Source organism: Lemur catta, chromosome 7 (assembly GCF_020740605.2).
Source record: "Lemur catta isolate mLemCat1 chromosome 7, mLemCat1.pri, whole genome shotgun sequence".
NCBI classification, from domain to species: domain Eukaryota; kingdom Metazoa; phylum Chordata; class Mammalia; order Primates; family Lemuridae; genus Lemur; species Lemur catta.
In genome coordinates this window covers 102,353-118,730 of record NC_059134.1, presented here as the reverse complement: position 1 = coordinate 118,730, position 16,378 = coordinate 102,353, and positions in this window count along the sequence as shown.

Genomic DNA, 16,378 nt, shown 5'->3' with positions numbered 1-16,378 from the left:
GTTAGCATCAGCCCTAGGATAGTGTTACGGTTAGGGTTAGCATCAGCCCTAGGATAGTGTTAGGGTTAGGGTTAGGGTTAGCATCAGGCCTAGGATAGTGTTAGGGTTAGGGTTAGCATCAGCCCTAGGATAGTGTTAGGGTTAAGGTTAGGGTTAGCATCAGCCATAGGATAGTGTTAGGGTTAGGGTTACCCTCAGCCCTAAGATAGTGTTAGAGTTAGGGTTAGGGTTAGCATCAGCCCTAGGATAGTGTTAGGGTTAGGGTTAGGGTTCGCATCAGCCCTAGGATAGTGTTAGGGTTAGGGTTAACATCAGCCCTAGGATAGTGTTAGGGTTAGGGTTAGGGTTAGCATCAGCCCTAGGATAGTGTTAGGGTTAGGGTTAGCATCAGCCCTAGGACAGTGTTAGTGTTAGGGTTAGGGTTAGCATCAGGCCCAGGATAGTGGTAGGGTTAGGGTTAGCATCAGCCCTAGGATAGTGTTAGGGTTAGGGTGAACATAAACCCTAGGATAGTGTTAGGGTTAGAGTTAGGGTTATCATCAGGCCTAGGATAGTGTTAGGGTTAGGGTTAGGGTTAGCATCAGTTCAAGGATAGTTTTAGGGTTAGCGTTAGGGTTAGCATCAGCCCTAGGATAGTGTTAGGGTTAGGGTTAGGGTTAGCATCAGCCCTAGGATAGTGTTAGGGTTAGGGTTAGCATCAGCCCTAGGATAGTGTTAGGGTTAGGGTTAGGGTTATCATCAGGCCTAGGATAGTGTTAGTGTTAGGGTTAGCATCAGCCCTAGGATAGTGTTAGGGTTAGGGTTAGCATCAGCCCTAGGATAGTGTTAGGGTTAGGGTTAGGGTTAGCATCCACCCTAGGATAGTGTTAGGGTTAGGGTTAGGGTTAGCATCAGCCCAGGATATTGTTAGGGTTAGGGTTCACATAAACCCTAGGATAGTGTTAGGGTTAGGGTTAGGGTTATCATCAGGCCTAGGATAGTGTTAGGGTTAGGGTTAGGGTTAGCATCAGTTCAAGGATAGTGTTAGGGTTAGCGTTAGGGTTAGCATCTGCCCTAGGATATTGTTAGGGTTAGGATTAGGGTTAGCATCAGCCCAAGGATAGTGTTAGGGTTAGGGTTAGCATCAGCCCTAGGATAGTGTTAGGGTTAGGGTTAGGGTTAGCATCAGGCCCAGGATAGTGTTAGGGTTAGGGTTAGCATCAGCCCAAGGATAGTGTTAGGGTTAGGGTTAGGGTTAGCATCTGCCCTAGGATATTGTTATGGTTAGGGTTAGGGTTAGCATCAGCCCAAGGATAGTGTTAGGGTTAGGGTTAGCATCAGCCCTAGGATAGTGTTAGGGTTAGGGTTAGGGTTAGCATCAGGCCCAGGATAGTGTTAGGGTTAGGGTTAGCATCAGCCCAAGGATAGTGTTAGGGTTAGGGTTAGGGTTATCATCAAGTCTAGGATAGTGTTAGTGTTAGGGTTAGCATCAAACCTAGGATAGTGTTTGGGTTAGGGTTAGGGTTAGCATCAGCCCTAGGATAGTGTTAGGGTTAGGGTTAGCCTCAGCCCTAGGAGAGTGTTAGGGTTAGGGATAGGGTTAGCATCAGGCCTAGGATAGTGTTAGGGTTAGGGTTAGGGTTAGCATCAGCCCTAGGATAGTGTTAGGGTTAGGGTTAGCATCAGCCCAAGGATAGTGTTAGGGTTAGGGTTAGGGTTAGCATCTGCCCTAGGATATTGTTATGGTTAGGGTTAGGGTTAGCATCAGCCCAAGGATAGTGTTAGGGTTAGGGTTATCATCAGCCCTAGGATAGTGTTAGGGTTAGGGTTAGCCTCAGCCCTAGGAGAGTGTTAGGGTTAGGGATAGGGTTAGCATCAGGCCTAGGATAGTGTTAGGGTTAGGGTTTGGGTTAGCATCAGCCCTAGGATAGTGTTAGGGTTAGGGTTAGCATCAGCCCTAGGATAGTGTCAGGGTTAGGGTTAGGGTTATCATCAGGCCTAGGATAGTGTTAGGGTTAGGGTTAGCAGCAGCTCTAGGATAGTGTTAGGGTTAGGGTTAGGGTTAGCATCAGCCCTAGGATAGTGTTAGGGTTAGGGTTAGCATCAGCCCTAGGATAGTGTTACGGTTAGGGTTAGGGTTATCATCAGGCCTAGGATAGTGTTAGTGTTAGGGTTAGCATCAGCCCTAGGATAGTGTTAGGGTTAGGGTTAGGGTTAGCATGAGCCCAAGGATAGTGTTAGGGTTAGGGTTAGCATCAGCCCTAGGATAGTGTTAGCGTTAGGGTTAGGGTTAGCATCAGGCCTAGGATACTGTTAGGGTTAGGGTTAGCATCAGCCCTAGGATAGTGTTAGGGTTAGGGTTAGGGTTAGCATCAGCCCTACGATAGTGTTAGGGTTAGAGTTAGCATCAGCCCTAGGATAGTGTTAGGGTTAGGGTTAGGGTTAGCATCAGCCCTAGGATAGTGTTAGTGTTAGGGATAGCATCAGCCCTAGGATAGTGTTAGGGTTAGGGTTAGGGTTAGCATCCACCCTAGGATAGTGTTAGGGTTAGGGTTAGGGTTAGCATCAGCCCAGGATAGTGTTAGGGTTAGGGTTCACATAAACCCTAGGATAGTGTTAGGGTTAGGGTTAGGGTTATCATCAGGCCTAGGATAGTGTTAGGGTTAGGGTTAGGGTTAGCATCAGTTCAAGGATAGTGTTAGGGTTAGCGTTAGGGTTAGCATCTGCCCTAGGATATTGTTAGGGTTAGGATTAGGGTTAGCATCAGCCCAAGGATAGTGTTAGGGTTACGGTTAGCATCAGCCCTAGGATAGTGTTAGGGTTAGGGTTAGGGTTAGCATCAGGCCCAGGATAGTGTTAGGGTTAGGGTTAGCATCAGCCCAAGGATAGTGTTAGGGTTAGGGTTAGGGTTAGCATCTGCCCTAGGATATTGTTATGGTTAGGGTTAGGGTTAGCATCAGCCCAAGGATAGTGTTAGGGTTAGGGTTAGCATCAGCCCTAGGATAGTGTTAGGGTTAGGGTTAGGGTTAGCATCAGCCCAGGATAGTGTTAGGGTTAGGGTTAGCATCAGCCCAAGGATAGTGTTAGGGTTAGGGTTAGGGTTATCATCAAGTCTAGGATAGTGTTAGTGTTAGGGTTAGCATCAAACCTAGGATAGTGTTTGGGTTAGGGTTAGGGTTAGCATCAGCCCTAGGATAGTGTTAGGGTTAGGGTTAGCCTCAGCCCTAGGAGAGTGTTAGGGTTAGGGATAGGGTTAGCATCAGGCCTAGGATAGTGTTAGGGTTAGGGTTAGGGTTAGCATCAGCCCTAGGATAGTGTTAGGGTTAGGGTTAGCATCAGCCCAAGGATAGTGTTAGGGTTAGGGTTAGGGTTAGCATCTGCCCTAGGATATTGTTATGGTTAGGGTTAGGGTTAGCATCAGCCCAAGGATAGTGTTAGGGTTAGGGTTATCATCAGCCCTAGGATAGTGTTAGGGTTAGGGTTAGCCTCAGCCCTAGGAGAGTGTTAGGGTTAGGGATAGGGTTAGCATCAGGCCTAGGATAGTGTTAGGGTTAGGGTTAGGGTTAGCATCAGCCCTAGGATAGTGTTAGGGTTAGGGTTAGCATCAGCCCTAGGATAGTGTCAGGGTTAGGGTTAGGGTTATCATCAGGCCTAGGATAGTGTTAGGGTTAGGGTTAGCAGCAGCTCTAGGATAGTGTTAGGGTTAGGGTTAGGGTTAGCATCAGCCCTAGGATAGTGTTAGGGTTAGGGTTAGCATCAGCCCTAGGATAGTGTTACGGTTAGGGTTAGGGTTAGCATGAGCCCAAGGATAGTGTTAGGGTTAGGGTTAGCATCAGCCCTAGGATAGTGTTAGCGTTAGGGTTAGGGTTAGCATCAGGCCTAGGATAGTGTTAGGGTTAGGGTTAGCATCAGCCCTAGGATAGTGTTAGGGTTAGGGTTAGGGTTAGCATCAGCCCTACGATAGTGTTAGGGTTAGAGTTAGCATCAGCCCTAGGATAGTGTTAGGGTTAGGGTTAGGGTTAGCATCAGCCCTAGGATAGTGTTACGGTTAGGGTTAGCATCAGCCCTAGGATAGTGTTAGGGTTAGGGTTAGGGTTAGCATCCACCCTAGGATAGTGTTAGGGTTAGGGTTAGGGTTAGCATCAGCCCAGGATATTGTTAGGGTTAGGGTTCACATAAACCCTAGGATAGTGTTAGGGTTAGGGTTAGGGTTATCATCAGGCCTAGGATAGTGTTAGGGTTAGGGTTAGGGTTAGCATCAGTTCAAGGATAGTGTTAGGGTTAGCGTTAGGGTTAGCATCTGCCCTAGGATATTGTTAGGGTTAGGATTACGGTTAGCATCAGCCCAAGGATAGTGTTAGGGTTACGGTTAGCATCAGCCCTAGGATAGTGTTAGGGTTAGGGTTAGGGTTAGCATCAGGCCCAGGATAGTGTTAGGGTTAGGGTTAGCATCAGCCCAAGGATAGTGTTAGGGTTAGGGTTAGGGTTAGCATCTGCCCTAGGATATTGTTATGGTTAGGGTTAGGGTTAGCATCAGCCCAAGGATAGTGTTAGGGTTAGGGTTAGCATCAGCCCTAGGATAGTGTTAGGGTTAGGGTTAGGGTTAGCATCAGGCCCAGGATAGTGTTAGGGTTAGGGTTAGCATCAGCCCAAGGATAGTGTTAGGGTTAGGGTTAGGGTTATCATCAAGTCTAGGATAGTGTTAGTGTTAGGGTTAGCATCAAACCTAGGATAGTGTTTGGGTTAGGGTTAGGGTTAGCATCAGCCCTAGGATAGTGTTAGGGTTAGGGTTAGCCTCAGCCCTAGGAGAGTGTTAGGGTTAGGGATAGGGTTAGCATCAGGCCTAGGATAGTGTTAGGGTTAGGGTTAGGGTTAGCATCAGCCCTAGGATAGTGTTAGGGTTAGGGTTAGCATCAGCCCAAGGATAGTGTTAGGGTTAGGGTTAGGGTTAGCATCTGCCCTAGGATATTGTTATGGTTAGGGTTAGGGTTAGCATCAGCCCAAGGATAGTGTTAGGGTTAGGGTTATCATCAGCCCTAGGATAGTGTTAGGGTTAGGGTTAGCCTCAGCCCTAGGAGAGTGTTAGGGTTAGGGATAGGGTTAGCATCAGGCCTAGGATAGTGTTAGGGTTAGGGTTTGGGTTAGCATCAGCCCTAGGATAGTGTTAGGGTTAGGGTTAGCATCAGCCCTAGGATAGTGTCAGGGTTAGGGTTAGGGTTATCATCAGGCCTAGGATAGTGTTAGGGTTAGGGTTAGCAGCAGCTCTAGGATAGTGTTAGGGTTAGGGTTAGGGTTAGCATCAGCCCTAGGATAGTGTTAGGGTTAGGGTTAGCATCAGCCCTAGGATAGTGTTACGGTTAGGGTTAGGGTTATCATCAGGCCTAGGATAGTGTTAGTGTTAGGGTTAGCATCAGCCCTAGGATAGTGTTAGGGTTAGGGTTAGGGTTAGCATGAGCCCAAGGATAGTGTTAGGGTTAGGGTTAGCATCAGCCCTAGGATAGTGTTAGCGTTAGGGTTAGGGTTAGCATCAGGCCTAGGATACTGTTAGGGTTAGGGTTAGCATCAGCCCTAGGATAGTGTTAGGGTTAGGGTTAGGGTTAGCATCAGCCCTACGATAGTGTTAGGGTTACAGTTAGCATCAGCCCTAGGATAGTGTTAGGGTTAGGGTTAGGGTTAGCATCAGCCCTAGGATAGTGTTAGTGTTAGGGTTAGCATCAGCCCTAGGATAGTGTTAGGGTTAGGGTTAGGGTTAGCATCCACCCTAGGATAGTGTTAGGGTTAGGGTTAGGGTTAGCATCAGCCCAGGATAGTGTTAGGGTTAGGGTTCACATAAACCCTAGGATAGTGTTAGGGTTAGGGTTAGGGTTATCATCAGGCCTAGGATAGTGTTAGGGTTAGGGTTAGGGTTAGCATCAGTTCAAGGATAGTGTTAGGGTTAGCGTTAGGGTTAGCATCTGCCCTAGGATATTGTTAGGGTTAGGATTAGGGTTAGCATCAGCCCAAGGATAGTGTTAGGGTTACGGTTAGCATCAGCCCTAGGATAGTGTTAGGGTTAGGGTTAGGGTTAGCATCAGGCCCAGGATAGTGTTAGGGTTAGGGTTAGCATCAGCCCAAGGATAGTGTTAGGGTTAGGGTTAGGGTTAGCATCTGCCCTAGGATATTGTTATGGTTAGGGTTAGGGTTAGCATCAGCCCAAGGATAGTGTTAGGGTTAGGGTTAGCATCAGCCCTAGGATAGTGTTAGGGTTAGGGTTAGGGTTAGCATCAGCCCAGGATAGTGTTAGGGTTAGGGTTAGCATCAGCCCAAGGATAGTGTTAGGGTTAGGGTTAGGGTTATCATCAAGTCTAGGATAGTGTTAGTGTTAGGGTTAGCATCAAACCTAGGATAGTGTTTGGGTTAGGGTTAGGGTTAGCATCAGCCCTAGGATAGTGTTAGGGTTAGGGTTAGCCTCAGCCCTAGGAGAGTGTTAGGGTTAGGGATAGGGTTAGCATCAGGCCTAGGATAGTGTTAGGGTTAGGGTTAGGGTTAGCATCAGCCCTAGGATAGTGTTAGGGTTAGGGTTAGCATCAGCCCAAGGATAGTGTTAGGGTTAGGGTTAGGGTTAGCATCTGCCCTAGGATATTGTTATGGTTAGGGTTAGGGTTAGCATCAGCCCAAGGATAGTGTTAGGGTTAGGGTTATCATCAGCCCTAGGATAGTGTTAGGGTTAGGGTTAGCCTCAGCCCTAGGAGAGTGTTAGGGTTAGGGATAGGGTTAGCATCAGGCCTAGGATAGTGTTAGGGTTAGGGTTAGGGTTAGCATCAGCCCTAGGATAGTGTTAGGGTTAGGGTTAGCATCAGCCCTAGGATAGTGTCAGGGTTAGGGTTAGGGTTATCATCAGGCCTAGGATAGTGTTAGGGTTAGGGTTAGCAGCAGCTCTAGGATAGTGTTAGGGTTAGGGTTAGGGTTAGCATCAGCCCTAGGATAGTGTTAGGGTTAGGGTTAGCATCAGCCCTAGGATAGTGTTACGGTTAGGGTTAGGGTTATCATCAGGCCTAGGATAGTGTTAGGGTTAGGGTTAGCATCAGCCCTAGGATAGTGTTAGGGTTAGGGTTAGGGTTAGCATCAGCCCTAGGATAGTGTTAGGGTTAGGGTTAGCATCAGCCCTAGGATAGTGTTAGGGTTAGGGTTAGGGTTAGCATCAGGCCTAGGATAGTGTTAGCGTTAGGGTTAGCATCAGCCCTAGGAGAGTGTTAGGGTTAGGGTTAGGGTTAGCATCAGCCCTAGGATAGTGTTAGGGTTAGGGTTAGTCTCAGCCCTAAGATAGTGTTAGAGTTAGGGTTAGGGTTAGCATCAGCCCTAGGATAGTGTTAGGGTTAGGGTTAGGGTTAGCATCAGCCCTTGGAGAGTGTTAGGGTTAGGGTTAGGGTTAGCATCAGCCCTAGGATAGTGTTAGTGTTAGGGTTAGCATCAGCCCTAGGATAGTGTTAGGGATAGGGTTAGGGCTAGCATCCGCCCTAGGATAGTGTTAGGGTTAGGGTTAGGGTTAGCATCAGCCCTAAGATAGTGTTAGGGTTAGGGTTAACATAAACCCTAGGATAGTGTTAGGGTTAGGGTTAGGGTTAGCATCAGTTCAAGGATAGTGTTAGGGTTAGCGTTAGGGTTAGCATCTGCCCTAGGATAGTGTTAGGGTTAGGGTTAGGGTTAGCATCAGCCCAAGGATAGTGTTAGGGTTAGGGTTAGCATCAGCCCTAGGATAGTGTTAGGGTTAGGGTTAGGGTTAGCATCAGGCCCAGGATAGTGTTAGGGTTAGGGTTAGCATCAGCCCAAGGATAGTGTTAGGGTTAGGGTTAGGGTTAGCATCAGCCCTAGGATAGTGTTAGGGTTAGGGTTAACATCAACCCTAGGATAGTGTTTGGGTTAGGGTTAGGGTTAGCATCAGCCCTAGGATAGTGTTAGGGTTAGGGTTAGGGTTAGCATCAGCCCTAGGATAGTGTTAGTGTTAGGGTTAGCATCAGCCCTAGGATAGTGTTAGAGTTAGGGTTAGGGTTAGCATCAGCCCTAGGAAAGTGTTAGGGTTAGGGTTAGCATCAGCCCTGGGATAGTGTTAGGGTTAGGGTTAGGGTTAGCATCAGCCCTAGTATAGTGTTAGGGTTAGGGTTAGCATCAGCCCTAGGTTAGTGTTAGGGTTACGGTTAGGGTTAGCATCAGCCCTAGGATAGTGTTAGGGTTACGGTTAACATCAGCCCTAGGATAGTGTTAGGGTTAGGGTTAGGGTTAGCATCAGCCCTAGGATAGTGTTAGGGTTAGGGTTAGCATCAACCCTAGGATAGTGTTAGGGTTAGGGTTAAGGTTAGCATCAGCCCTAGGATAGTGTTAGGGTTAGGGTTAGCATCAGCCCTAGGATAGTGTTAGGGTTAGGGTTAGTGTTAGCATCAGCCCTTAGAGAGTGTTAGGGTTAGGGTTAGGGTTAGCATCAGCCCTAGGATAGTGTTAGTGTTAGGGTTAGCATCAGCCCTAGGATAGTGTTAGGGTTAGGGTTAATATAAACCCTAGGATAGTGTTAGGGTTAGGGTTGGGGTTATCATCAGGCCTAGGATAGTGTTAGGGTTAGGGTTAGGGTTAGCATCAGTTCAAGGATAGTTTTAGGGTTAGCGTTAGGGTTAGCATCAGCCCTAGGATAGTGTTAGGGTTAGGGTTAGGGTTAGAATCAGCCCTAGGATAGTGTTAGGGTTAGGGTTAGCATCAGCCCTAGGATAGTGTTAGTGTTAGGGTTAGGGTTATCATCAGGACTAGGATAGTGTTAGGTTTAGGGTTAGCATCAGCCCTAGGATACTGTTAGGGTTAGGGTTAGGGTTAGCATCAGCCCTAGGATAGTGTTAGGGTTAGGGTTAGCATCAGCCCTAGGATAGTGTTAGGGTTAGGGTTAGGGTTAGCATCAGCCCTAGGATAGTATTAGGGTTAGGGTTAGCCTAAGCCCTAAGATAGTGTTAGAGTTAGGGTTAGGGTTAGCATCAGCCCTAGGATAATGTTAGGGTTAGGGTTAGGGTTAGCATCAGCCCTAGGATAGTGTTAGTGTTAGGGTTAGCATCAGCCCTAGGATAGTGTTAGGGTTAGGGTGAACATAAACCCTAGGATAGTGTTAGGGTTAGAGTTAGGGTTATCATCAGGCCTAGGATAGTGTTAGGGTTAGGGTTAGGGTTAGCATCAGTTCAAGGATAGTTTTAGGGTTAGCGTTAGGGTTAGCATCAGCCCTAGGATAGTGTTAGGGTTAGGGTTAGGGTTAGCATCAGCCCTAGGATAGTGTTAGGGTTAGGGTTAGCATCAGCCCTAGGATAGTGTTAGGGTTAGGGTTAGGGTTATCATCAGGCCTAGGATAGTGTTAGTGTTAGGGTTAGCATCAGCCCTAGGATAGTGTTAGGGTTAGGGTTAGGGTTAGCATGAGCCCAAGGATAGTGTTAGGGTTAGGGTTAGCATCAGCCCTAGGATAGTGTTAGCGTTAGGGTTAGGGTTAGCATCAGGCCTAGGATAGTGTTAGGGTTAGGGTTAGCATCAACCCTAGGATAGTGTTAGGGTTAGGGTTAGGGTTAGCATCAGCCCTACGATAGTGTTAGGGTTAGAGTTAGCATCAGCCCTAGGATAGTGTTAGGGTTAGGGTTAGGGTTAGCATCAGCCCTAGGATAGTGTTAGGGTTAGGGTTAGCATCAGCCCTAGGATAGTGTTAGGGTTAGGGTTAGGGTTAGCATCCACCCTAGGATAGTGTTAGGGTTAGGGTTAGGGTTAGCATCAGCCCAGGATATTGTTAGGGTTAGGGTTCACATAAACCCTAGGATAGTGTTAGGGTTAGGGTTAGGGTTATCATCAGGCCTAGGATAGTGTTAGGGTTAGGGTTAGGGTTAGCATCAGTTCAAGGATAGTGTTAGGGTTAGCGTTAGGGTTAGCATCTGCCCTAGGATATTGTTAGGGTTAGGATTAGGGTTAGCATCAGCCCAAGGATAGTGTTAGGGTTACGGTTAGCATCAGCCCTAGGATAGTGTTAGGGTTAGGGTTAGGGTTAGCATCAGGCCCAGGATAGTGTTAGGGTTAGGGTTAGCATCAGCCCAAGGATAGTGTTAGGGTTAGGGTTAGGGTTAGCATCTGCCCTAGGATATTGTTATGGTTAGGGTTAGGGTTAGCATCAGCCCAAGGATAGTGTTAGGGTTAGGGTTAGCATCAGCCCTAGGATAGTGTTAGGGTTAGGGTTAGGGTTAGCATCAGGCCCAGGATAGTGTTAGGGTTAGGGTTAGCATCAGCCCAAGGATAGTGTTAGGGTTAGGGTTAGGGTTATCATCAAGTCTAGGATAGTGTTAGTGTTAGGGTTAGCATCAAACCTAGGATAGTGTTTGGGTTAGGGTTAGGGTTAGCATCAGCCCTAGGATAGTGTTAGGGTTAGGGTTAGCCTCAGCCCTAGGAGAGTGTTAGGGTTAGGGATAGGGTTAGCATCAGGCCTAGGATAGTGTTAGGGTTAGGGTTAGGGTTAGCATCAGCCCTAGGATAGTGTTAGGGTTAGGGTTAGCATCAGCCCAAGGATAGTGTTAGGGTTAGGGTTAGGGTTAGCATCTGCCCTAGGATATTGTTATGGTTAGGGTTAGGGTTAGCATCAGCCCAAGGATAGTGTTAGGGTTAGGGTTATCATCAGCCCTAGGATAGTGTTAGGGTTAGGGTTAGCCTCAGCCCTAGGAGAGTGTTAGGGTTAGGGATAGGGTTAGCATCAGGCCTAGGATAGTGTTAGGGTTAGGGTTTGGGTTAGCATCAGCCCTAGGATAGTGTTAGGGTTAGGGTTAGCATCAGCCCTAGGATAGTGTCAGGGTTAGGGTTAGGGTTATCATCAGGCCTAGGATAGTGTTAGGGTTAGGGTTAGCAGCAGCTCTAGGATAGTGTTAGGGTTAGGGTTAGGGTTAGCATCAGCCCTAGGATAGTGTTAGGGTTAGGGTTAGCATCAGCCCTAGGATAGTGTTACGGTTAGGGTTAGGGTTATCATCAGGCCTAGGATAGTGTTAGTGTTAGGGTTAGCATCAGCCCTAGGATAGTGTTAGGGTTAGGGTTAGGGTTAGCATGAGCCCAAGGATAGTGTTAGGGTTAGGGTTAGCATCAGCCCTAGGATAGTGTTAGCGTTAGGGTTAGGGTTAGCATCAGGCCTAGGATACTGTTAGGGTTAGGGTTAGCATCAGCCCTAGGATAGTGTTAGGGTTAGGGTTAGGGTTAGCATCAGCCCTACGATAGTGTTAGGGTTAGAGTTAGCATCAGCCCTAGGATAGTGTTAGGGTTAGGGTTAGGGTTAGCATCAGCCCTAGGATAGTGTTAGTGTTAGGGTTAGCATCAGCCCTAGGATAGTGTTAGGGTTAGGGTTAGGGTTAGCATCCACCCTAGGATAGTGTTAGGGTTAGGGTTAGGGTTAGCATCAGCCCAGGATAGTGTTAGGGTTAGGGTTCACATAAACCCTAGGATAGTGTTAGGGTTAGGGTTAGGGTTATCATCAGGCCTAGGATAGTGTTAGGGTTAGGGTTAGGGTTAGCATCAGTTCAAGGATAGTGTTAGGGTTAGCGTTAGGGTTAGCATCTGCCCTAGGATATTGTTAGGGTTAGGATTAGGGTTAGCATCAGCCCAAGGATAGTGTTAGGGTTAGGGTTAGCATCAGCCCTAGGATAGTGTTAGGGTTAGGGTTAGGGTTAGCATCAGGCCCAGGATAGTGTTAGGGTTAGGGTTAGCATCAGCCCAAGGATAGTGTTAGGGTTAGGGTTAGGGTTAGCATCTGCCCTAGGATATTGTTATGGTTAGGGTTAGGGTTAGCATCAGCCCAAGGATAGTGTTAGGGTTAGGGTTAGCATCAGCCCTAGGATAGTGTTAGGGTTAGGGTTAGGGTTAGCATCAGCCCAGGATAGTGTTAGGGTTAGGGTTAGCATCAGCCCAAGGATAGTGTTAGGGTTAGGGTTAGGGTTATCATCAAGTCTAGGATAGTGTTAGTGTTAGGGTTAGCATCAAACCTAGGATAGTGTTTGGGTTAGGGTTAGGGTTAGCATCAGCCCTAGGATAGTGTTAGGGTTAGGGTTAGCCTCAGCCCTAGGAGAGTGTTAGGGTTAGGGATAGGGTTAGCATCAGGCCTAGGATAGTGTTAGGGTTAGGGTTAGGGTTAGCATCAGCCCTAGGATAGTGTTAGGGTTAGGGTTAGCATCAGCCCAAGGATAGTGTTAGGGTTAGGGTTAGGGTTAGCATCTGCCCTAGGATATTGTTATGGTTAGGGTTAGGGTTAGCATCAGCCCAAGGATAGTGTTAGGGTTAGGGTTATCATCAGCCCTAGGATAGTGTTAGGGTTAGGGTTAGCCTCAGCCCTAGGAGAGTGTTAGGGTTAGGGATAGGGTTAGCATCAGGCCTAGGATAGTGTTAGGGTTAGGGTTAGGGTTAGCATCAGCCCTAGGATAGTGTTAGGGTTAGGGTTAGCATCAGCCCTAGGATAGTGTCAGGGTTAGGGTTAGGGTTATCATCAGGCCTAGGATAGTGTTAGGGTTAGGGTTAGCAGCAGCTCTAGGATAGTGTTAGGGTTAGGGTTAGGGTTAGCATCAGCCCTAGGATAGTGTTAGGGTTAGGGTTAGCATCAGCCCTAGGATAGTGTTACGGTTAGGGTTAGGGTTATCATCAGGCCTAGGATAGTGTTAGGGTTAGGGTTAGCATCAGCCCTAGGATAGTGTTAGGGTTAGGGTTAGGGTTAGCATCAGCCCTAGGATAGTGTTAGGGTTAGGGTTAGCATCAGCCCTAGGATAGTGTTAGGGTTAGGGTTAGGGTTAGCATCAGGCCTAGGATAGTGTTAGCGTTAGGGTTAGCATCAGCCCTAGGAGAGTGTTAGGGTTAGGGTTAGGGTTAGCATCAGCCCTAGGATAGTGTTAGGGTTAGGGTTAGTCTCAGCCCTAAGATAGTGTTAGAGTTAGGGTTAGGGTTAGCATCAGCCCTAGGATAGTGTTAGGGTTAGGGTTAGGGTTAGCATCAGCCCTTGGAGAGTGTTAGGGTTAGGGTTAGGGTTAGCATCAGCCCTAGGATAGTGTTAGTGTTAGGGTTAGCATCAGCCCTAGGATAGTGTTAGGGATAGGGTTAGGGCTAGCATCCGCCCTAGGATAGTGTTAGGGTTAGGGTTAGGGTTAGCATCAGCCCTAGGATAGTGTTAGGGTTAGGGTTAACATAAACCCTAGGATAGTGTTAGGGTTAGGGTTAGGGTTAGCATCAGTTCAAGGATAGTGTTAGGGTTAGCGTTAGGGTTAGCATCTGCCCTAGGATAGTGTTAGGGTTAGGGTTAGGGTTAGCATCAGCCCAAGGATAGTGTTAGGGTTAGGGTTAGCATCAGCCCTAGGATAGTGTTAGGGTTAGGGTTAGGGTTAGCATCAGGCCCAGGATAGTGTTAGGGTTAGGGTTAGCATCAGCCCAAGGATAGTGTTAGGGTTAGGGTTAGGGTTAGCATCAGCCCTAGGATAGTGTTAGGGTTAGGGTTAACATCAACCCTAGGATAGTGTTTGGGTTAGGGTTAGGGTTAGCATCAGCCCTAGGATAGTGTTAGGGTTAGGGTTAGGGTTAGCATCAGCCCTAGGATAGTGTTAGTGTTAGGGTTAGCATCAGCCCTAGGATAGTGTTAGAGTTAGGGTTAGGGTTAGCATCAGCCCTAGGAAAGTGTTAGGGTTAGGGTTAGCATCAGCCCTGGGATAGTGTTAGGGTTAGGGTTAGGGTTAGCATCAGCCCTAGTATAGTGTTAGGGTTAGGGTTAGCATCAGCCCTAGGTTAGTGTTAGGGTTACGGTTAGGGTTAGCATCAGCCCTAGGATAGTGTTAGGGTTAGGGTTAACATCAGCCCTAGGATAGTGTTAGGGTTAGGGTTAGGGTTAGCATCAGCCCTAGGATAGTGTTAGGGTTAGGGTTAGCATCAACCCTAGGATAGTGTTAGGGTTAGGGTTAAGGTTAGCATCAGCCCTAGGATAGTGTTAGGGTTAGGGTTAGCATCAGCCCTAGGATAGTGTTAGGGTTAGGGTTAGTGTTAGCATCAGCCCTTAGAGAGTGTTAGGGTTAGGGTTAGGGTTAGCATCAGCCCTAGGATAGTGTTAGTGTTAGGGTTAGCATCAGCCCTAGGATAGTGTTAGGGTTAGGGTTAATATAAACCCTAGGATAGTGTTAGGGTTAGGGTTGGGGTTATCATCAGGCCTAGGATAGTGTTAGGGTTAGGGTTAGGGTTAGCATCAGTTCAAGGATAGTTTTAGGGTTAGCGTTAGGGTTAGCATCAGCCCTAGGATAGTGTTAGGGTTAGGGTTAGGGTTAGCATCAGCCCTAGGATAGTGTTAGGGTTAGGGTTAGCATCAGCCCTAGGATAGTGTTAGTGTTAGGGTTAGGGTTATCATCAGGACTAGGATAGTGTTAGGTTTAGGGTTAGCATCAGCCCTAGGATACTGTTAGGGTTAGGGTTAGGGTTAGCATCAGCCCTAGGATAGTGTTAGGGTTAGGGTTAGCATCAGCCCTAGGATAGTGTTAGGGTTAGGGTTAGGGTTAGCATCAGCCCTAGGATAGTATTAGGGTTAGGGTTAGCCTAAGCCCTAAGATAGTGTTAGAGTTAGGGTTAGGGTTAGCATCAGCCCTAGGATAATGTTAGGGTTAGGGTTAGGGTTAGCATCAGCCCTAGGATAGTGTTAGTGTTAGGGTTAGCATCAGCCCTAGGATAGTGTTAGGGTTAGGGTTAGGGTTAGCATCCGCCCTAGGATAGTGTTAGGGTTAGGGTTAGGGTTAGCATCAGCCCTAGGATAGTGTTAGGGTTAGGGTTAGCCTCAGCCCTAGGAGAGTGTTAGGGTTAGGGATAGGGTTAGCATCAGGCCTAGGATAGTGTAAGGGTTAGGGTTAGGGTTAGCATCAGCCCTAGGATAGTGTTAGGGTTAGGGTTAGCATCAGGCCTAGGATAGTGTTAGGGTTAGGGTTAGCATCAGCCCTAGGATAGTGTTAGGGATAGGGTTAGGGTTAGCATCAGCCCTAGGATAGTGTTAGGGTTATGGTTAGGGTTAGCATCAACCCTAGGATAGTGTTAGGGTAAGGGTTAGGGTTAGCATCAGGCCTAGGATAGTGTTAGGGTTACGGTTAGAATCAGCCCTAGGATAGTGTTAGGGTTAGGGTTAAGTTTAGCATCAGCCCTAGGATAGTGTTACGGTTAGGGTTAGGGTTAGCATCAGCCCTAGGATAGTGTTAGGGTTAGGGTTAGGGTTAGCATCAGTCCTAGGATAGTGTTAGGGTTAGGGTTAGCATCAGCCCTAGGATAGTGTTAGGGTTAGTGTTAGGGTTATCATCAGGCCTAGGATAGTGTTAGGGTTAGGGTTAGCATCAGCCCTAGGATAGTGTTAGGGTTAGGGTTAGGGTTAGCATCAGCCCTAGGATAGTGTTACGGTTAGGGTTAGCATCAGCCCTAGGATAGTGTTAGGGTTAGGGTTAGGGTTAGCATCAGGCCTAGGATAGTGTTAGGGTTAGGGTTAGCATCAGCCCTAGGATAGTGTTAGGGTTAAGGTTAGGGTTAGCATCAGCCATAGGATAGTGTTAGGGTTAGGGTTACCCTCAGCCCTAAGATAGTGTTAGAGTTAGGGTTAGGGTTAGCATCAGCCCTAGGATAGTGTTAGGGTTAGGGTTAGGGTTCGCATCAGCCCTAGGATAGTGTTAGGGTTAGGGTTAACATCAGCCCTAGGATAGTGTTAGGGTTAGGGTTAGGGTTAGCATCAGCCCTAGGATAGTGTTAGGGTTAGGGTTAGCATCAGCCCTAGGACAGTGTTAGTGTTAGGGTTAGGGTTAGCATCAGGCCCAGGATAGTGGTAGGGTTAGGGTTAGCGTCAGCCCTAGGATAGTGTTAGGGTTAGGGTGAACATAAACCCTAGGATAGTGTTAGGGTTAGAGTTAGGGTTATCATCAGGCCTAGGATAGTGTTAGGGTTAGGGTTAGGGTTAGCATCAGTTCAAGGATAGTTTTAGGGTTAGCGTTAGGGTTAGCATCAGCCCTAGGATAGTGTTAGGGTTAGGGTTAGGGTTAGCATCAGCCCTAGGATAGTGTTAGGGTTAGGGTTAGCATCAGCCCTAGGATAGTGTTAGGGTTAGGGTTAGGGTTATCATCAGGCCTAGGATAGTGTTAGTGTTAGGGTTAGCATCAGCCCTAGGATAGTGTTAGGGTTAGGGTTAGGGTTAGCATGAGCCCAAGGATAGTGTTAGGGTTAGGGTTAGCATCAGCCCTAGGATAGTGTTAGCGTTAGGGTTAGGGTTAGCATCAGGCCTAGGATAGTGTTAGGGTTAGGGTTAGCATCAGCCCTAGGATAGTGTTAGGGTTAGGGTTAGGGTTAGCATCAGCCCTACGATAGTGTTAGGGTTAGAGTTAGCATCAGCCCTAGG